Raw genomic sequence first — 23,100 nt, 5'->3', positions numbered from 1 at the left:
AAATTTAAATTCTTTATTTTTTATTTTTTATATTTTATTAATTATTAGGGTTTCTTTATTTATATTAAGATTAAAATTTTTATTGATTAGTAAAGTTTATTTTATTGAATGAGAAGTAATTTCTTTACATTCTTTATCAATTGTTAGAACTTTATTATTTGATTGAATAAGTATAATATTCATATCATTTTTATTATTTATTTCTTATTTAGTATTTTTTTATAGAACGGAATATATAGAAGACGATATAAATATGAATCGGTTTATTTTATTGGTATTAATATTGGTTATATCAATAATATTATTAATTATTAGTTAAAATTTTATTAGAATTTTATTAGGATGAGATGGATTAGAATTAATTTCTTATTCTTTTGTTATTTATTTTCAAAATGTAAATTCTTATAATGCAGGGATATTAACTGCTTTATCAAATCGTACTGGAGATGTAGCTTTATTATTAGCTATTGCATGGATATTGAATTATGTAAGATGAAATTATATTTATTATTTGGAAATAATAAAAAATGATACTTGTATAATAATTATTAGTTATTTAGTTACATTAGCAGCTATAACAAAAAGAGCGCCTATTCCTTTCTCTTCTTGGTTACCTGCAGCAATTTCCGCTCCTACCCCTGTTTCAGCATTAGTTCATTCTTCTACATTAGTAACAGCTGGGGTTTATTTATTAATTCGATTTAATATTTTGTTTTTAAAATCTTACATAAGTCAAATTCTATTATTAGATTCTGGGTTAACAATATTTATAGCAGGTTTAGAGCTAATTTTGAATTTGATTTAAAAGAATATATTGCTCTATCAACTTTAAGACAATTAGGGTTAATAATAGAAATTTTATCTACAGGATTTGGCACACTGGCTTTTTTCATTTATTAACGCATGCTTTGTTTAAAGCATTATTATTTATATGTACTAAGGTGATTATTCATTGTATAAAAAATATGGAAGATATTCGATTTATAGGAAATTTAAGATTAACAATACCTTTAGTTAGAAGTGGTTTTAATATTGTAAATTTAGCTTTATGTGGAATACCTTTTTAGCAGGATTTTATTCTAGGGCTTTAATCTTGGAAATTGTAAGTTCATCTGATTTAATTTTTTTTTTATTTTTCAACTGGATTAACTGTTTGTTATTGATTTCGATTAGTTTATTATTTAATAGGGGGTGAATATAGAGGTATATCTATAAATATAAATATTACCTTTTATAATAAAAAAAATATTCTCCGTCTTCCACCATCTTTTCGTTCACTCATTAGATCTACATGCCGGTTCTAACCCCGTCGTTCGTCCACGCTCACTCACTGCTCCCTCAACTAACCTTCTTCTTCCATCTTCTTTGCTCTTCTATCCCGCCTTTCAAGGAAGCTGCTCTGTAATGCTGTATTATTGTGTCATCAACTAGTTATAGAGTTAGTGATTTAGCTTTAACTGTTAGTTTTAATTGTTAGTTTTAAACGTAAATGTATCTGTTGGATCATTGTAATCTGTTGATACAAAAGATGAGGAGGTTTTATGCCTGCTGGAGAGAGAGATTGCTATATTTCATCTTCCTCGGGCTTTTCCCTGCTCCCCAAAATAAATCAATAAATAAATAAATAAATAAATAAAAACTATTATCCTATAAAATATGGATAGATTAGGTCGAAACTAATTGCAATTTATCACTTCATATTCATTTCAGAATAGATTCAATTATTTCATTCTAATATTCCTTGATTTCATTAATGATATAAACCAATTAATAAAATTATAATAAAATATATATATATATATATATATATATATATATATATATATATATATATATATATATATATATATATATATATATATATATAAATATATAGATATATATATATATATATATATATATATATATATATATATATATATATATATATATATATATATATATATAAGCTTGATATTTGGTATGATTAATTTATTTAATTTTGATTATAAGATTAATTATTTTTATTATTAAAATTATTCTAGTAATAATTGGTACAGTTTAAAAAAAAATAATTAATTGAATTATTACAAGATAATTTTTTATTATAATTTTATTAATTGGTTTACATCATGAATGAAATCAAGGAATATTAGATTGAAATAATTAAATCTATTCTTAATTGAATATGAAGTGATAAATTGCAATTTGTTTCGACCGAATCTATCCATATTTTATAGGATAATAGTTAATTATAACATTTAATTTGCATTTGAAAAATCTTGATTTTATTCAATTTATCTTATATAATTCTTGATTGAAACCAAAAAGAAGTACATCGAAGTCTTTTTTTATGCGAATTTACGTACCGCATAAAAGAAACCGCATAACTCTGAAAATTCGATTAAAAAAAACCGCATAACTCTGAAAATTCGCATAAAAAAAACCGCATAACTCTGAAACTTCGCATAAAAAAAGACCGCAGAAGGGCAAACCGCATAACTCTGAAAATTCGCATAAAAAAAACCGCGTAACTCTGAAACTTCGCATAAAAAAAACCGCATAACTCTGAAAATTCGCATAAAAAAAGTCGCGTAAAAAAACCGCATAAAAAAGACCGCATAAAAAAGACCTCAGTGTATATTACTGTTTATGATATGATTGAATTTTAAATTCCAATTAAAATAAAAATATAATTGGACTTGAACCATTAAAGAATAAAGTTAGCACATTATATTTTCAATATAAAAATAAATATTTATTTTTTCTAACTATTCAAAAATTATTTCAATTTCTTTACCATCTTCAATGTCACACTCTGAATGTAAGCTATTTAAATTAATTTAATAATATTAATAAAATTAATGCAAAAACTCATAATATATAGCTTTATTATTAAATTTTTAAACTATTGTTTTGAAATTTTTGTAAATATAAAGAATAATATTTTAATTGAGTTTATAACATCTAACCCCCAAAATATTCTCTTCATCCTTGATCAAAAAAATTTAAAGAATTAAACCCTATTAACAATTTTTTTCAATAATCCAACTGTAGAAGTTATTGGTATAAATCATATATTTCCAGAAAAGCATATAAAATTATTAAAATGATAAAGATTTATTAAAAAATTTGAAGAAATATTTCTAATTAAATATCCTATTAAACCCTCTAAAACACAAACTAACAAAACTATTTTTTTTTATTCAGTAATATAATTATTTTTAAGGCCCACTGCTTAAGCTCTAAAATGCCAAGGACTTTTTCTAATTTTATTAACGACTAACTTAAAACTAGGATGGTATGATTGGATAATGTTGTATTGGGGTCGCAGTGGTCGACTTTGGCAGATCCAACCTTCAGCTGGCGATCGGCACCGGCCGGTGGATGGAATATATCATGAGTCTTCCAGATGACGTTGGCCGCATCCCTCGGTCCGTGTGGGTCCGCGGGAAACACCCCCAGGCTACGAATACCCGGCGGGTGGCCCGCATGACTAGAGCGGCCTTCCGTGGGCGATGATGGTGATGTAAATATAACGAAAAAATATAGAGAAGTAAATATTGCGGAAAACGAAGTAAAATGGGGATATGGGAACGAAATGACTAAGAACTACAGAGATCTAATTAGTTGACATAGAGAAGGAGAAGAGACGGGGAGGGAGGAAGCGAAAAGTTTAGTGACAGCAAAAAGATCTTGTTAGTTCCGATGAAGATGGTGGACAGATGAGGAATCGGGATAATCGGCGGAAGTTAGTGTCGAACCTGCAGGTGAAAATTATTCTTAGCCACAGTTGAAATAACGTCGATAAATAGGAGGAACTTTCTAAGCAAGATGTAACAGATTACACTTGTATATTAATGTGTTTGAGGAACTGGTATATCAGAAGCATATATGAACTATCCCGACTCGCGAACACATCCCGAACCGGAACCTCAGGCGGTCTACTTCGGGCCCTGAGGGATTCCAATAGCTCCGATCTGGCGTCGCGATACTCTACGCACGACCACACGACATGCTCGATGTCCTGATAACCGTCGCCACAGGTGCAGAGCCCGCTCTTCACGATCCCGATACGCCGGAGATGTGCGTTGAATATATAGTGATTTGACATGAGTCGTGACATAACGCGAATGAAATCACGACTCACGTTCATCCCCTTGAACCAAGGTTTCGTCGATACCTTAGGGATAATGGAGTGTAGCCATCGTCCCAGTTCGTCATTCGTCCATGAAGTTTGCCAACTTTCGAGAGTTTTCTGACGAGAAATACTGAAAAATTCATTGAAGCAGATTGGTCTTTCATAAATGTCACCTTGTAATGCGCCCACCTTAGCCAATGAGTCTGCCTTTTCATTGCCCGGAATGGAACAATGCGAAGGGACCCAGACTAACGATATTGAATAAGACCGTTCAGATAAAGTTCGCAAGTGTTCCCGTATTTTCCCCAGGAAATATGGGGGATACTTTCCTGGCTTCATTGCCCGGAGAGCTTCTATTGAACTTAGACTGTCCGTGACAATGAAGTAATGGTCTTTGGGCAATGTTTCAATGATCTCGAGGGTGTACTGAATAGCAGCTAATTCTGCGACGTAAACTGAAGCCGGATCACTGAGTTTGTAAGAAGCGGTGATGTTTTGATTGAAGATGCCGAAGCCTGTGGACCTGTCGATGTTTGATCCATCAGTGTAAAACACCTTTTCACAGTTGACTGTTCTAAATTTATTATAAAATATATTAGGGGCCACTCGAGGGCGTACGTGTTCCGGAATTCCACGAATCTCTTCTCTCATGGATGTGTCGAAAAACACAGTAGAATCAGAAGTATCCAAGAAATGAGCACGGTTGGAAGCAAACGAAGAAGGATTAATATTCTGAGCCATGTAATCAAAATACAAGGACATAAAACGGGTTTGAGAATTAAGCTCAACTAACCTTCGAAGTTTTCAATCACCAGAGGATTCAAAATGTCGCATCGAATGAGCAAACGATATGAGAGATCCCAGAACCGGTTTTCAACGGTAAGACGCCCGCCAACACTTCAAGACTCATCGTATGAGTTGATTGCATGCAACCCAAGGCAATACGCAAACAATGATACTGAATTCTTTCCAGCTTAATGAAATGGGTGTTTGCGGCGGATCGGAAGCAGAAGCATCCATATTCCATAACGGACAATATCGTTGTTTGGTACAACCTGATCAGGTCTCCTGGTTGGGCACCCCACCAAGTTCCGGTTATTGTACGAAGAAAATTGATTCTCTGCTGGCATTTTTGTTTCAGATACCTAATGTGACATCCCCAGGTGCCTTTGGAGTCGAACCAGACCCCGAGATATTTGAATGTGAAGACCTGAGCTATATTTTCACCCCCTAGTTGAAGCTGTAGTTGTGCTGGTTCTCGCTTCCTTGAAAATACAACCAGCTCAGTTTTCTCCGTAGAGAACTCGATACCCATTTGAAGAGCCCATGTGGATAAGTTGGCAAAGTATCTTGTAACGGCCCTTGCAGATCGCCAGCTTTGGGTCCTATAATAGACACAACGCTGTCGTCGGCAAGTTGTCTCAGCGTGCAAGATGTGTTGATACATTTATCGATGTCGTTTACGTAAAAATTGTATAAAAGGGGGCTTAAGCATGAGCCCTGAGGAAGACCCATGTAACTGAATCGTATTGTCGACAAATCACCATGCGCGAAATACATGTATTTCTCGGACAATAGATTGTACAAAAAGTTATTCAAAATTGGTGAAAGACCATGCTGATGCAACTTCTTAGATAGGATATTTATAGAAACTGAGTCAAAAGCCCCCTTGATGTCTAAGAAAACTGACGCCATTTGTTCCTCACGAGCAAATGCCATTTGAATTTCGGTTGAGAGCAACGCAAGACAATCGTTCGTTCCTTTGCCCCTGCGGAAACCAAATTGTGTATCTGAAAGGAAGCCATTAGTCTCGACCCAATTATCTAGACGAAACAGAATCATTTTTTCGAACAATTGCCGGATACAGGAAAGCATAGCAATCGGCCGATACGAATTGTGATCAGAGGCTGGTTTTCCTGGTTTTTGAATGGATATCACTTTCACTTGTTTCCAGTCATGTGGAACAATGTTGTCCTCAAAGAACTTATTGAATAAACTCGGCAAGCTCCTTTTGGCGGGGTCAGGCAGATTTTCCAACAAGTTGAATTTTATTCTGTCTAATCCCGGGGCTTTATTGTTACATAACAAGAGCGCAAGTGAGAGCTCTACCATCGAAAACGGTGTCTCGTTTGTATTTGGTGTCGCGGCGCGGGTGATCTTCTGTTCCGGAACAGAGTCTGGACAGACTTTTTTAGCGAAATCGAATATCCAGCGGTTAGAATATTCCTCGCTTTGATTCGCTGTGTTATGATTGCGCATTCGTCGGGCTGTGTTCCAAAGAGTGCTCATAGATGTTTCTTTTGTTAGGCCGTCTACGAACCGACGCCAGTAACCGCGTTTCTTAGCTCTAATCAAGTTCCTAATTTTAACGTCTAACGCCGCGTAATTTCGCTAATTATCAGGTGTTCCATTTTTTCTGACTATTTTATACGCGGAGGCTCTCTCCGCGTTTAAATTTGTGCACTCTTTGTCCCACCACGGGTTGGGAGGACGGATGTTAGCGCCGGGTACACGTTTCGTCTGAGCTTGAGTCGCGGTGTCGAGAATCAAGCCAGCCAAAAACGTGCACTCTTCCTCCGGAGGAAGTTGTTGAGTTCTTTTAAGTTTCTCAGATATCGCGGTCGCATAGCTATTCCAATCAATATTTCGTGTGAGGTCATACGAAACACTGATTGTCTTCGATGGTTTTGAACCGCTGGTGATTGATATTACGATCGGTAGATGATCGCTACCGTGGGGATCAGGAATTACCTCCCACGTGCAATCCAACCGTAGCGATGTCGAGCAAAGGGATAAATCCAGCGCACTTGGTCTTGGTGGTGGTGCAGGAATCCGTGTCATTTCTCCCGTATTCAAGATTGTCATATTGAAGTTGTCGCAGATTTCATGGATCATAGCTGATCTGTTATCGTCGTGAAGACAGCCCCATCCCGTACCGTGTGAGTTAAAGTCTCCTGAAACCAACGTCGGTTCGGGAAGGAGCTCAATGATATCACTGAGCCGCCGATGCCCAACCGAGGCTCTTGAGGGAATATAGATTGAAGCAATGCAAAGATCTTTGCCTTTGATTGTAACATGACATGCGACAGTTTCAATACCTGATATCGAGGGGAGGTTAATTCGATAAAAAGAATAGCACTTTTTGATCCCCAAAAGTACTTCTCCGTAGGGATCATCTCGATCCAGGCGAATAATGTTAAAATCGTGGAAGTTTAAGGATATTTCAGAAGTTAGCCAAGTTTCGCACAATGCAAATGCGTCACATTTCAGATTATTTACTAAAAATTTAAAAGAATCTATTTTTAAATGATACTTCTGCAATTCCACTGTAAAACAGTGATTAGATCCGTGACCTCGATGGATGATTTAGCCATCGAAGAATACAATCGCTGAGAGAAGGGGCCAATTTGCAGTCAACTGCTTTAAATGTGTTTTTACTGTTGGCATGAAAGCAATTAAAATGCTTTTAAGAGGGTCAGAAATATTAAAAGTTGTAAAAATCCAGTCCACAACATCAGAGAACTTGTTAAGTCCAGCACCTAGTTCATTCTCTGATAGATTTTCAGGGACGTTTGGGGATTTTGTTGTCCCGGGAAGTGGTGGGAATTCCATCTCGGAACTGAGTTTTCCGAGACCAGGAGCCTTTTGCTTCGGTGGTGTGTCCCGATTCTCGTTAGCTGTAACTTTTCGAAGCCCTTCAGAAGACACCTTCGAACCCTTACTAGGTAGCTTATGAGAGGATTTATTCATTCTTTTCCTACAGCTATGAGAGACCGCCAATGACGGACCTTCCAAAGGGTCGTCAGAATCGCTCTCGTCAGTTGACAAGCAGGCATATGGGTTCGTTGTCAGTTTAGGAGGGGTGGCACTCTTAAGCATCTCGGCAAAGGATCGCTTAGAGTGTTCCTTCAGGGAACGCTTCATCCGATCTCCTCGCAGCTTATACGCAAGACATGTCATTAGGTCATGCGGACCCTCCTTGCAGTAGAGACACTTTTCAGCATCCTTACCGCAAGAGCCATCCGCATGAGCCTCCCCACAGTTAGAACACCGGGGCTTATTGCAGCAATGAGAAGCTGTATGCCCCAATTGTTTGCAATTGGTACAATTCATTACTCGAGGTACAAAAAGACGAACAGGCAGACGAACCCGGTCCAAGAGGATGTAGTTGGGCAAAGCAGAGCCGGCGAAGGTCACACGATAAGAGTCAGATTGGGGATAAGACTTTGTTCCATCCCCGGCGATCGATACTGAAAAAATAATACAAAATAATAGTACTTAACTTTTAATCCAACGGGGGCCACCAAGGCCTAGCCCTCGTCGATCGGCGTATCGCCGCTTCGAGGGTGTGCAAAAAATCTCCGAGAGGAAAAAGCACACTCACTTATAATCCGCACAGTATAATCACAATGGCCACTGAAATCTAGCCTTGATCGATCAAACAATCACCGGCTAACGGTACTGTTTCGATCGTCCGCTCACAACAATGCACTGCTTCAGTGTATAATGTGCAAAAAACCTCTCACAGAAAAAAGGACTATTGTCTATTACACAATAGCGATATAATCTAGTTTTGATCGTCCGGTCACGTTATCACACACGGCACTGGTTTTCAACGCTTTCGCAGTAAACACAAAGCACGTCCGTTCGCTCGGAAGGTTGAAACGGCAATGTATTTTTTTATTATAAAAGGTAATATAAAGATATACCTCTATATTCACCCCCTATTATATAATAAACTAATCGAAATCAATAACAAACAGTTAATCCAGTTGAAAAATAAAATCAGATGAACTTACAATTTCCAAGATTAAATCCCTAGAATAAAATCCTGCTTAAAAAGATATTCCACATAAAGCTAAATTTACAATATTAAAACCACTTCTAACTAAAGGTATTCCTAATCTTAAATTTCCTATAAATCGAATATCTTCCATATTTTTTATACAATGAATAATAACCTTAGTACATATAAATAATAATGCTTTAAACAAAGCATGCGTTAATAAATGAAAAAAGCCAGTGTGCCAAATCCTGTAGATAAAATTCTTATTATTAACCCTAATTGTCTTAAAGTTGATAAAGCAATATATTCTTTTAAATCAAATTCAAAATTAGCCATAAACCTGCTATAAATATTGTTAACCCAGAAATTGATAATAGAATTTGACTTATGTAAAATTTTAAAAACTAAATATTAAATCGAATTAATAAATAAACCCCAGCTGTTACTAATGTAGAAGAATGAACTAATGCTGAAACAGGGGTAGGAGCGGAAATTGCTGCAGGTAACCAAGAAGAGAAAGGAATAGGCGCTCTTTTTGTTATAGCTGCTAATGTAACTAAATAACCAATAATTATTATACAAGTATCATTTTTTATTAATTCCAAATAATAAATATAATTTCATCTTACATAATTCAATATCCATGCAATAGCTAATAATAAAGCTACATCTTCAGTACGATTTGATAAAGCAGTTAATATCCCTGCATTATAAGATTTTACATTTTGAAAATAAATAACTAAAGAATAAGAAACTAATTCTAATCCATCCATCCTAATAAAATTCTAATAAAATTTTAACTAATAATTAATAATATTATTGATATAACCAATATTAATACCAATAAAATAAACCGATTCATATTTATATCGTCTTCTATATATTCTGTTCTATAAAAAATTACTAAACAAGAAATAAATAATACAAATGATATGAATATTAAACTTATTCAATCAAATAATAAAGTTATAACAATTGATAAAGAATGTAAAGAAATTACTTCTCATTCAATAAAATAAATTTTACTAATCAATAAAAATTTTAATCTTAACATAAAAAAAGAAACTCTAATAATTAATAAAATATAAAAACTAAAAAATCAAGAATTTAAATTTAACATGATCTGGAATGAAATTTCATATCATTGAAACCACAAATCAACTATTATATTTAAGTTATAATATTTAAAAAATTCTTTTTATAATTATTAATTTAAAGGTAATCAATGTAATATTAACAATAAATATTCCCGAATTAATCCAGTTGAAAAAAAATTCTTGCAAAAATTTTTCATGTTGTCTATAAGCAAAGAAATACAAGGTATATACCACTCTAAAAATAGACCGAAATATTAATCTTATTGTTGTTAATCAAGACCAACCCACAATACTATTAATTAAAGAAATTTCACATAATAAATTTAATGTAGGGGGTGCAGCCATATTACCAGAACATAACAAAAATCATTATTAAGAAAGACTTGGTATTAAATTTATTATCCCTTTATTAATTAATAAACTTCGTCTTCCTACTCGTTCATATCTTATCATAGCTAAGCAAAATAATCCTGAAGAGCATAAACCATGAGCAACTATTAATCTATAAGACTTGTTTTTTTTTGGTTCAGTGTATACCAAGTCAATTCAAGTGCTAATTTTTTCGCTCTGGAATATCAACCGTAACAGTGTGAAATATTCGCCTAGACCTCAGTTTTTCTATCGCGGCGAGCTAGTGAAAGTGCTATATACGTCGTGGATAAATAGCATCTGTTCTGTGGAACGTCTATTAAACTGTTACTCGAACATTGTTCGTCGTTTTGCAAACTCAAGAAGCTACCCTTGCCACTCATATCGTAGCTATCAACACTCACGTCTACTCTCAAATCACTCACGCATTTGACATTTGATTGCCGCTCATTAAAATGACTAGAAGCAAATGTGATGCTAGTATTTGTTTTGGTTCTTCTGGTTCGCGAGGAGCCAAAATGGTTTGCCGTTACTGTTGCAAAAGCTTTCACGTGAAGTGCGTCGATGTAAACAACTCACTCGTAAAAACCATTCGTGATTCTCCTGGAGTTTATTGGTTATGTTCACAATGCCGGGAATCGTCAATGAGGAATGCAGATGAAACTATGCAGCTGATACTTCAACGTACTACTTCTGCCCAGAAGTTGATTAGTACCCTAACGGATACTATGCAAGTTTTTTGTCGCATGTATCCTAATTCTTATGCAAGACCCTGTTACAATCACCGTTTTGCGCTGCGTGATCAAGTTGGTTCCGAACGTTCTATCAACGATAGCGCTCCGTTTCTTGCACGTCTTGACGATCTACAACTTAATCTGACCAACCTATTTGAATCGATACTCGACGACAACAACAAGCGACCTCGTACAAGCAGCACAGGCTGACCCTCCCTTGCACAACCTGACAAGATCCAGAAAGTCGACGTTCCAGTATTTAACGATTCTGTTTCAAACACTATAGTTCCGCTTGTTTCAGAAACTATCGAGACCGATATTCCAACTACTATTGCTGCTGATGAACTTATGCCAATAGATATCGCCACTAGCACCATATACATCGGCACTGTTCCTCCATCCCCACCACTTACTGCAACCACCAATATCTGCAATACCAGTACCGCTCCATGCCCACCGCTTACTTCTTCAACACTGCCACCAGTACTCCCAACAACCCGCTCAAATAGACCAAATTTTTTGCCACCTCCGACCGCCACTATGACACCTGTAATCACTGCGAATCAACATCAATCCACTACCACTGCTATTACTGTAACTACTACGAATTACATCCAACCAGCTGGTACTGAAATGCTTGCACTTCAACCGCTAGCAGACCCTCCATTCCTATTCACGGTGACAATGGATCAAATGACATCGGATATACCGCACGAAACAACCAAACGACTCCTGAAACAACCAAACGACTCCTGTTCTGCAACACATCATTCCGACGCAATCAAATTTGAACGTTACTCCAGCTAACACGGCACAGGTACCAATGAAAATTTGTAAACAACCAAAAGTATCTGTTTTATCCAACATTCCATACGTAGGACCTATTCAGTTTAAATGGACTCCAAATAGCAACAATCAGATAAACAATAATTTAACACCTCCCCCGTTACCCACTAGGAATACCTCATCACTAGCTAATAGGCAGATAACTGCCCTTCAGGTCGCCCTTCCCACACGTCCGATCTTGAGTACGAGCAGCAAAGAAATTGGTATTATTTAACAAAGTTTCTACCAAGCGAGTCTGAAGACAATATTATAAGTTATGTACAGTATCAAACAAATTGTGATCGTAGCCAAATTCTGTGCTTTAAACTTGTTAGCCAATATCAGGATAGACCATTATCATTCATCTCTTTTAAACTAAGTGTTCCAGAAGCTTTCGAACATGAAATCACGGCTCCGACGTTTTGGCCTAGTGGTGTGACAATTACCTCTTTTTTAGAACGCAACCCCGAACAGAGTACTCAGACAAACACACGTCTAATGTCACCACACCGACCGCATTCATCCCGTACCCTGTCTCAACGACTACAAAACTCGTACAGCAGCAGCGCTCAAAATCATTCTTCTCGAACGTATCTACCTGTATCACGCCATTTTCGACAAACATCTGCCCGTACGCCAACGAGGTTCTTACCCGAACAAATGCCTTATCATGCAACAAAAGAAATTCATTCCACACTGGCTTGAACATTTATTATCAAAATATTGGTGGAATGAATCGTACTCTCAATGATTATTATCTCGCTTGTTCTGATGCCGCTTACGATATCTATGCATTTACTGAAACCTGGCTGAACAATAGCTCACACTCAAAACAGATTTTCGACAGCTGATCTGATTGCTGTTCGCTCTAGAATAAAATCTCGCTTGCTGCCCCTTGATCATTGTGCCAATGTTGAACAAATTTAGATTGCTCTCACGCTTACACATTTTACACTATATTTATGTGTTGTGTACTTTCCGCCCGATCGTATTAATGACTTCAACTTGATTGAACAGCACTTGAATTCACTCTCATTGATAACAGATCAAATGAAATTGAATGACAGAATTATTGTATTAGGTGATTTCAATCTTCCTGGAATTGAATGGACTCGCAGCCCGTGCAACTATCTGTTTCCGGATGCCGGTTCTACTAGAACTCTCGCTAGTTCAAAACTCATAGATGACTATAATACCGCAGGCTTAGTTCAGTTAAATGATATCTATAACAGCAATAATCGACTTCTTGACCTTTGTTTCGCCAGTCACGAAACATCTACTACTTGTTCTATAACAACCGCACCCGCTCCGTTAGTTAAGTTATGTCGGTATCATCCTCCACTCTTGATTACGATACCTGAATATACCCCCACTACCTTCGAAGTAGTTGTAGATTCTACTTACAGGGTCCGGCACTCGAAGTGTAACCAATTGAAAAGGCCATTAATTCAGTTTGGAAAATTACTTTTACTTAATTCAAAGTACAAAATGTGTAAAAATAATACAAAATTCAGAATCAATTCACTTTTGCTCGATATGACCACCTTTTGCCTTGACTATGGCCTTGAGACGGTCAAAAAACGAATCGCAAGTTGCCGAATGTGACTTGCAGGTATTTTGGCCCACTCGCGGACAATAACTTTTTTCAGCGCCTCGAGACTGGTGTATCTTTTAGTTCGGACATTGCTCTCCAAAATGGCCCAAAGAGAATAATCCATTGGATTCGCATCTGGTGAATTCGAGAGCCATTGTGTGGACGTGATGAAGTTCGGAACGTTATTTTTCAGCCATTCTTGGTTCACTCGAGCTTTGTGAGACGGTGCCGAGTCCTGCTGAAACGTCCATGGTCTGCCATGGCTTCAAAGCAACCTCCAGAATACTTTCCCGATAATATGTCGCATTTACCTTGACGCCAGGCTCGATGAAAACGATTGGAGAGCGCCCATCTGCGGTTACAGCGGCCCAAACCATTATCTGTTGCGGGTGCTGCCTCCTGGTGGCCAATCGATGACTCAAATTCTCGTATGAACGGTCGGTCAAGTAAACCCTATCGTTTTGAGAGTTTACGAATTGCTCAATTGGAAAAATTTTCTCGTCAGAAAATACAATGTTCGGAAATTGACCGCTTTCGGGCAAACGAAGCAACTCCTTCGCTCTCTCAAGTCAAGATTTTTTTTTCGCGTTCACTTTTGGCAAAATGCTTTCTTGCGCTTGTAAACAATACAACTCCGAACTGTAATTTAGCAAATTTCTAGAGAGCTGATGCTCGTGCGTCAGCTGAGCGAGCTGTCTGAAGTTGGTTACACTTCGAGTGCCGGACCCTGTATTACGATTTCAAAAATGGGAATTATGATGCTATGAACCAGTTCTTACTCTCGTTGAACTGGGGGAGATTATTTTCTAAAAGTGATTGCAATTCCGTTGCCATGTTATGGTCTCATATATTATCCTATTCTATTGAACAATTCGTACCCAAGAAAGCACTACGCGCACCGGTGCACCCTCCATGGTCAAACAAAACTTTGAAACGCTATAAACGAGCTAAGCGATCGGTATTGAAAAAAATTACAAATCGTCGCTCATACCAGCTGCGATTTTATTATCTGCACCTCAATAACCGCTACAAACGACTGAACAAAATATTATACAATAATCACTTGCTTCGCGTTCAAAACAATTTAAAAAACAACCCGAAAAGCTTCTGGAATCACGTAAACGAACAGAGAAAAGAGTCAGGGCTACCAACTCACATGTTTCTAGGAGATGTCCAATCATCAACGCAACATGATATATGCAATCTCTTCCGGAAACACTTCAGCAGTGTTTTCTCCGACGAAACTCTATCTAATCATCAAATCTCTGAAGCCATCAACAATGTTCCGCACCACTCTCCTATCGGCCCTCACCCTATCATATCGACTTCTATGATCGAGTTAGCGTGCGTCAAGCTGAAGTCATCTTCGAACGCTGGACCTGATGGTATTCCTTCAATAGTGCTAAAAAAGTGTTCGAGTAGCCTTTTAGTTCCACTCTCACTGCTATTCAACTCATCACTCACCTCAGGAACGTTTCCTGATATTTGGAAGAGTTCATATATCTTTCCAGTATTCAAGAAAGGAAATAAGGCTTAGCGTCATCATAAGTCGCTTCCAATTATCGTGGGATTGCGGCATTATGCGCAGTTTCCAAGTTACTCGAAATTATTGTCCTGGATTTTATCACTCACAATTGCAGTAACTACATCTCCGAAACTCAGCATGGTTTTATGCCCAATCGTTCAACTTCAGCGAATTTACTCTCCTACACATCTTTTATCATCCGTTCTCTTGAAGCACGTCTCCAAGTTGATGCAATCTATACAGATTTCTCCGCAGCTTTCGACAAGATAAATCATCAAATAACAGTAGCTAAGCTCGATAGGCTTGGTTTCAATGGATCCTTACTGAACTGGCTCCATTCATATTTAACTGGCCGCAAAATGTCTGTAAAAATTGGAAACTGCTCGACGACACCCGTTACCTCTGGAGTACCCCAGGGCAGGCATTTGGGACCATTTATATTTTTACTATACCTTAATGATCTTAATTTTTTGCTGATATGCTGTAAGTTGTCCTTTGCTGACGATTTCAAGCTATATCACCAGGTTAAATCTCAAGAAGACACAATATTTCTACAATCACAGCTTGATTCATTCGCCAATTGGTGTCAAATAAACAGAATGGCATTAAACGCCTCTAAATGCTCTGTTATTTCCTTTTCTCGCAAACACTCGTTTATAAGATACGAATACATCATTACGGGAAAAATGCTGAAACGCGAATCATTTGTAAAGGACTTAGGAATTATTCTTGATGCCAAGTTAAACTTCAAAAATCACATTGATTATATAATTTCCAAGGCTTCAAAGCTTCTAGGATTTATTTTTCGCGTAACCAAATACTTTGTCAATGTACACTGCCTTAAGGCTTTATATTGTGCACTAGTCCGTTCGACGCTTGAATATGACGCTAATATTTGGTCACCTTACTATCAAATCGACGATGAGCGCGTCGAAGCTATCCAGCGAAAATTTGTTCGGTTTGCTCTACGCAATCTACCATGGAACGACCCTGCAAATCTACCTAGTTACCAAGATCGCTGTAAACTTATTGGCTTGGATCTATTATCTGTTCGCAGGAATGTCTCAAAAGCAGTTTTTATAGCCGGTTTGTTACAATCTCGTATCGATTGTCCCGAACTCTTACAATTAATTAATTTCGACATTCATCGTCGTAGTCTGCGTTATCACCCCTTTTTAAAATTACCTTCCGCCAGAACAAACTATGGATTCAATGAACCGTTTACTAGTATGTGTCGTTTATTCGTTAACTTCTATAATGTCTTCGATTTTCATGTATCTCGAAATGTAATCAAACGGTTGTTTCTTAGTCACTTATCATGTTAGTTTCAGAAACAAAGATTGATACAAAGATGGGTAGGTTTTATGCCTACTGGATAAAACCTACTACTATTACTGCCATGTAAGGCTTAGCGTCATCAATTAGTAATAGGGTTATAGATTTAGTTTTAATTGTTAGTTTTAATTGTTAGTTTTAATTATTAGTTTCAATTGTTAGTAATAAGTCCAAATGTATCTGTTGGATCATTGTAATCTGTTGATACTAATAATGAGAAGGTTAAAAAAACACTTATTTAATCCTCAATATCTTATAGTTAATAATCCTTTTAAAACAATTCCTATATGAGCAACTGAAAAATAAGCAATTAAAGATTTTAAATCAACTTGTAATGAACAAATTAATCTAACTACTACACGTTGGGTCTTTCATACCGAAAAGGTATACTAGTGGTCTATGATCCGTTTTTACTATAAATTTTGTACCGAACAAGTATGATTTGAAGTAGTTAATAGCCCAATGAATAGCTGTTAACTCCTTTAGAATTACGGCTTTATTTTTTTCGCCTGGGGTAAAAGTTTTACTGGCGAATGCAATTGGAAGTTCATCTCCATCTATGTTTTGAGATAAAACTGCTCCACAACCAATGTCTGAAGCATCAGTGGTTAGAATAAAAGTTTTCGTGAAGTCTGGGAATTGCAGTATAATTGGAGACATTAAATATTGTTTTAGAGTATAAAATGCGTTTTGGCATTGTAGTGACCGAATGAATTGATGGTTCTTTTTCAGTAACTGGTGTAATGGATGAGCTATGATCGAAAAATTCGGAACAAATTTACGATAGTAGTTGCAAAATGCTACGAATCGTCGCACTTCGTCACTATTTGTTGGTACTGGGTAATTTTTTATTGCTTCAAATTTTGAATCGTCTGGCAAAATGCCTTTATCGGTTATTTTATGTCCCAAGTATATTACTTCACTTCTAAAAAATTTGCATTTACTTGCATTCAATTTTAAGTTATATTTTCTAAGTCGTTCAAAAACCTTTATTAAATTCGATAAATGATGTTTAATTGAGCATCCTGTTACAATGATATCATCAATGTAGACGAAAGCCATTTCTGGTGTCAGACCAGCCATAGCGATTGTCATCATCCTTTGAAAGCTATTCGGGCTGACATTTAGTCCAAATGGCAATCTTGTAAATTGAAAATGACCTGTCTGGGTCGAGAATGCAGTGTATTTTCTTGCATTTTCGCTTAGTGGTATCTGATGAAATCCGGACATCAGATCCAGTGTGCTAAATATGTTGCTCTGCCAAGTTGATCTAGAATAGTATCAATTCTTGGTAGTGGAAATTTATCTGCAAGAAGTTTTTTGTTTAGCTGTCTGAAGTCAACAACTAAACGCCATTTTTTTGAGTTATCCTCACCCTTCTTTGGTACTAGTAGGATGGGATTATTATAAGAAGATATGGAAGGTTCGATAATTTTTTCGTTTAGCATTTTATATACCTGCCCATCGATTTCGTTTTTCTGCGAATGAATCATTTTATAGTTAGGGATATAGACTGGTACGTTATCAGTCAGTTCTAAATCCTGGGTATAAAAATTGTTGGTAGTAAGTGGCTCATTTTGTAGACAGAAAATGTCGTTGTAATTGCTTATAAGTTTTTTGAAATCGTTTGCTGCGTAGAATGGTACATCCGACTTTTCTATGCTTTTTAAAATTTCATTTGTACCTTGCTCTTTGTTGTTATCGCCTGAATTTGTTTTCAAGTATTTATAATTTTCTAAAGGTTCTAGTTTTAGGTTGAGATTATTGGTGCTTAAATTAACGGTTGAGTCTGTGGTGTTCAAAATTTTAATAAAAGTGTTTTCTGGTGATATGATAGTACTTCCACAGAATACACCAGGGGTCAATTCCTGTGAAACTAATATCATATCTTTGTTAATTTTGAGATTGTGAAGTTGTCTTATTACTTCACACCTTGGTGGTATAATATATTTTTGGTAAATTGTATCTTCAATTGGTAATGAAATAATATCATTATAAATTTTGAAATTTAGCATCCAACATTCGTAATCAATGATGCACTTATGAGAAGACAGGAAATCTCTTCCTAAAATGCCATCAGTTAGGATTGGAAAGTTGTTATCTACTATGTGAAAAGTGTGGTTGGTAACAAGTCCATTGTCAAAATTTAATTCTGTTGTGGTTGTTGCCAAGGTTTCGGTTGAAATGTTTGTTATGCCAGTAATTTTTATTTTATTATTAGCGTCTAGTGGGTGGTTATTATTTACTTTGTTGATTTTTATGACGGAAATGTCCACTCCGGAATCTAATAAAAAGTTGCACAATGAATTAGCCATTTGTACATAAATTTTTACAAAATTTCATGCACAGATGTTCATTGAATAAATCTTCCTAAAAAATTTTGTGGTGGTGTTTGAGCATTGTTAGAATTATTCGGAATAACAGTAATATTACCGTTAGGTTGTGCATTCGGGGCTGCATGTTGATTATTCGGTTGTTCTGGTTGTACGAGGAGCATTCGAGAGTTTCGATTATTATAAGCTCCGCGACTGTAACCTCTGTTATTGTAATTATGCCAGTTTTGTCTGTTTGAATTAAAATTGTTTCGGTATGTGTTGCGGTAGTTTTGGTGTCCTCTGGAATTAGTTCAGCTATTATTATAGTTATTGTAATGTCCGGGGTGCCCATTGCGATGTGAGTATTGTCCACCACACGTATTTGGTCTTCCACGCCCGCGACTAGTGTGTCGTGTGGTAAAAATTTAAGCAGCGTTGCTCGTTTCTGTAGTGTTCTCTCTTACCTTTTGGGTTGCTGCATTAATGTCAGCAAAATTGCCCGCTTTTAGTATGATTTTTATTTCTTGGGACGTTACTCCTTTAATAAGAGAGTTCAGTCCGCTTTTGGTTGCTAACGAATTAGCCGTCTGCTCTGGGACTCCCTGAGCTAGATAGGTACATTTTAGCCGTAATGTAAGGTTTTCAATTTCTTCGCATAATTCACTGGTTTTAGTGCTTTTCACCTGATTCAATTTAGCTACTATGGAGTCCGGGGACTCACTTACTTTACAGCATCTTTCGACGTCGTCTGCTAACGCTTGTAGCGTATCGCAGTTTCCTAGCCCTAGCCGCGCTTTACCGGTTAGTCTAGTTTTAACGAATTTTAATGCCGTTGCTAGTTGGTTTGCTGGTGTCAGTTCAGCCAGTAAACTTACGGCGTCTGTAAACGATTATAATGAGTCTGCAGAGCCATCGTACATGGGTACGATGGCAGTCGCCTGCTTCACGTCAAATATTGCGTCGGTCATTGTCTTCTCTTTGTTTGATTCTATACCTAGACTACTTAATTTTTGGTTAATTATTTTATTTACTTCGTAATTCCACGACCGGGAGTTTTTTACAAGTATATGAAACCGAAGAACGTTCGGTATTTTGTCTTCCTTTTCTATCAAAAATAGCTCAAACCCTGTAAACGCCTCAGCGCACTTCTTTCTTTTTGACTCTAACAATTCTCTAGATATAGGTGTGTTTACTGCCTTTTTGCAGTAGGTATAAAGACTTTTTAATATTTCATAGTAATTCATCACCCAGCTAATTTAAAACTCACTAAAGTACGCGTAAATGCATTTTAATTATTTTTTTTTTTGTGTACTGCTAACAAATGGTTTTAAGCATCTGAAAACTTTGTCATCACCCAGCTTATTTAAAACTCACTAAAGTACGCGTAAATGCATTTTAATTATTTTTTTTTGTATACTGCTAACAAATGGTTTTAAGCATCTGAAAACTGCTTGCCATAGCACTTAAATCTTACTTATTTTCATATCTATTTTAAGCACTTGTCTCACCTGGTTGACATCGCCCGTTATTTCCTACCTTCTTTAATAGTTGGAAAGATGCTCTGAAGGCTGGAAAATTTTTCTTTATTGTTTTAGTCCCGTAGGACCACTGTTCCCTCATTGGGTAAGATTTTTTTTTGTATTTTGTCCCGTAGGACCACTGTTCCCTTATGGGTAGAAAGTTTTTTTTTCTTTTGTCCCGAAGGACCACTGTTCCCTACTGGGTAATGTTTTCTTGTTTTCGTCCCGTAGGACCACTGTTCCCTACTGGGTAATGTTTTATTGTTCTCCTCTCGTAGGACCACTGTTCCACACTTTAAACTGGTAGCTGCGCGATTGACCTTGCCGCTTTTAACGCCTGGTCTCGGGCGTGTCTTTTGACTACCATATGAATTTTTATTGACAGATTCACTGCCACTAGTATTAGTATGATTGTAATTTTTAGCTCATTCGCTTCGTGAAACTCTGTGTGAGTTTCTAGCTCATTCAGGATGTTTACCTGTGCGTCCCCACTTTGCGTTACGTGCTTCGAGCTGGACTTTCCCATTTTTCTTATTACACCCTTATCAATCTCGACACCTCCGTCTGCTGCTGGATCTAACTGCTTTTATGTATATGCTTTTTCAAAGTGTCACTTGTTTTCGCACAATTATTTGAACTGTTTTTTTTTTGACTGATAACTTTGGCCCGTGACACATGTCAACGGTTCGCCATGTAGTGCTTTCGGATTAAGAACCAGAGTGTTTGATTGGTTTTCCAATAATGAATGTGTATTTTCATTTCTACTTATCTCTAGCCGTACAATTATTCTTACCGTAACTTATCGTTTCCTACCGGACGTACCTGGAGCGGGAGAAATCGGAAAAAAACCCTAGAGAGGGAGAGAATGTCATGCTAATGGAGAAGGACTGGTAAAAACGTTCACAGCTGTGGCCCAGCTGTGATATCATAGATTTGGTTATCGACCTCCGCTTTATGCAGGGCAAGCAAGCTAGCTGCCTGCGCGGTGGACTTAGGTCGAGGTAAATGCAAACGCGCATTTCTGTAAGGTGTATGACCGGGATATCCAAATACGTGGAAATGTCGTATTTGGTTTGGGATTGAATGTAAACTGTATTTAGAATGGATCATGCTAGGATGGGATAATTTGTTATATTACACCTTTCATTAAAATCTAAGTTTGTGGAAATCATTCAAACCATCGCTGAGAAAAGTGAGTTAGATCCATTTTTATATATATGACCACTATTTCCGCTACTTTCGGAACCGGATACCGGGAACCAGGATAGCCGGAATCGGTTTGTTTAGTTGCCTACTGATAATGACTATCGATTTGTGTAGTTTTGAGACCAGTTTAGAAAATTTTTTACGTTTTTTGTTTCGCCGGTTTTAGTGACGGTGTACAATATTGAACACACTTTACCCTATAATTCCGGAACCGGAAGTCGGATCCGGATGAAATTCAGGAATTCCGTATGGGACCGGAAGACCTTCCATTTGAATCTAAGTTTGTGGAAATCGGTCAAACCATCGCTGAGAAAAGTGAGTAAGATCCATTTTTATATATATGACCACTATTTCCGCTACTTCCGGAACCGGATACCGGGAACCAGGATAGCCGGAATCGGTTTGTTTAGTTGCCTACTGATAATGACTATCGATTTGTGTAGTTTTGAGACCAGTTTAGAAAATTTTTTACGTTTTTGTTTCGCCGGTTTAAGTGACGGTGTACAATATTGAACACACTTTACCCTATAATTCCGGAACCGGAAGTCGGATCCGGATGAAATTCAGGAATTCCGTATGGGACCGGAAGACCTTTCATTTGAATCTAAGTTTGTGGAAATCGGTCAAACCATCGCTGAGAAAAGTGAGTAAGATCCATTTTTATATATATGACCACTATTTCCGCTACTTCCGGAACCGGATACCGGGAACCAGGATAGCCGGAATCGGTTTGTTTAGTTGCCTACTGATAATGACTATCGATTTGTGTAGTTTTGAGACCAGTTTAGAAAATTTTTTACGTTTTTGTTTCGCCGGTTTAAGTGACGGTGTACAATATTGAACACACTTTACCCTATAATTCGGATCCGGATGAATTTCAGGAATTCCGTATGGGACCACGAGACCTTTCATTTGAAACCTAGTTTGTCAAAATCGGTTCAGCCATCTCCGAGAAAACCTAGTGAGATTATTTGACACATACACACACACATACATACATACACACACACACCGACATTGCTCAGCTCGATGAACTGAGTCGAATGGTATATGACACTTGGCCCTCCGGGCCAATTTTCACTGGTCGGTTTTTCAAGTGATTGCATAACCTTTCTATATGAGAAAGGCAAAAAAATAAAAATTTAATATTTTGAATTAATCAATAAATATTTTGATAAGACTTTAAAGTAAATATTAATATAAACTTTTGCAATGTAAAATTGAAAAAATTTGAAAATAATCATTTCCATGAGTTCGAATTATTGAAACTAAAATAGATAAACCTAAAACCTAAAATTTATATAATTTAAATAAAATAATTATAAAAATAATACCAATACTAAAAATTCTAAACTCAATAATGTACATAATAGATGTTTTCGTCTAGAGATAAAAGTAATACATCTTAATATAAATATCATAAACATAAATAAATAAATTAAATTAACCATTAATTTTAATAGCTTAAAAAACATTAGTCTTATAAACTAAAAATATTTGTTGGTAAACTTCAATATATTCAGTTTTTGCAATGACTGAGCGGAAACATATATTGGAGAAGCCAAATGAAAGAAAAACGAACAGAAAAGATGAATTTTTGGAAAAAGATACGCTCAGAGACAAGACTCGAACCTGCGTTCTTATGCATTCCGTGCATACGCGCTTTTTCGTCAC

The 23,100-nt window shown here is 36.5% G+C and overlaps 1 protein-coding gene across 13 annotated transcripts in view; it reads left to right on the top strand.

Moving 5' to 3' along the window:
* Positions 1 to 23,100, top strand: part of LOC131438020 (dystrophin, isoforms A/C/F/G/H) — a 1,278,256-nt gene that overhangs the window by 742,811 nt on the left and 512,345 nt on the right. The gene's annotated exons all lie outside the window — the stretch shown is intronic.

Source organism: Malaya genurostris, chromosome 3 (genome assembly GCF_030247185.1).
Source record: "Malaya genurostris strain Urasoe2022 chromosome 3, Malgen_1.1, whole genome shotgun sequence".
Lineage (NCBI taxonomy): Eukaryota > Metazoa > Arthropoda > Insecta > Diptera > Culicidae > Malaya > Malaya genurostris.
This window is presented reverse-complemented; position numbering and strand designations above follow the sequence as displayed.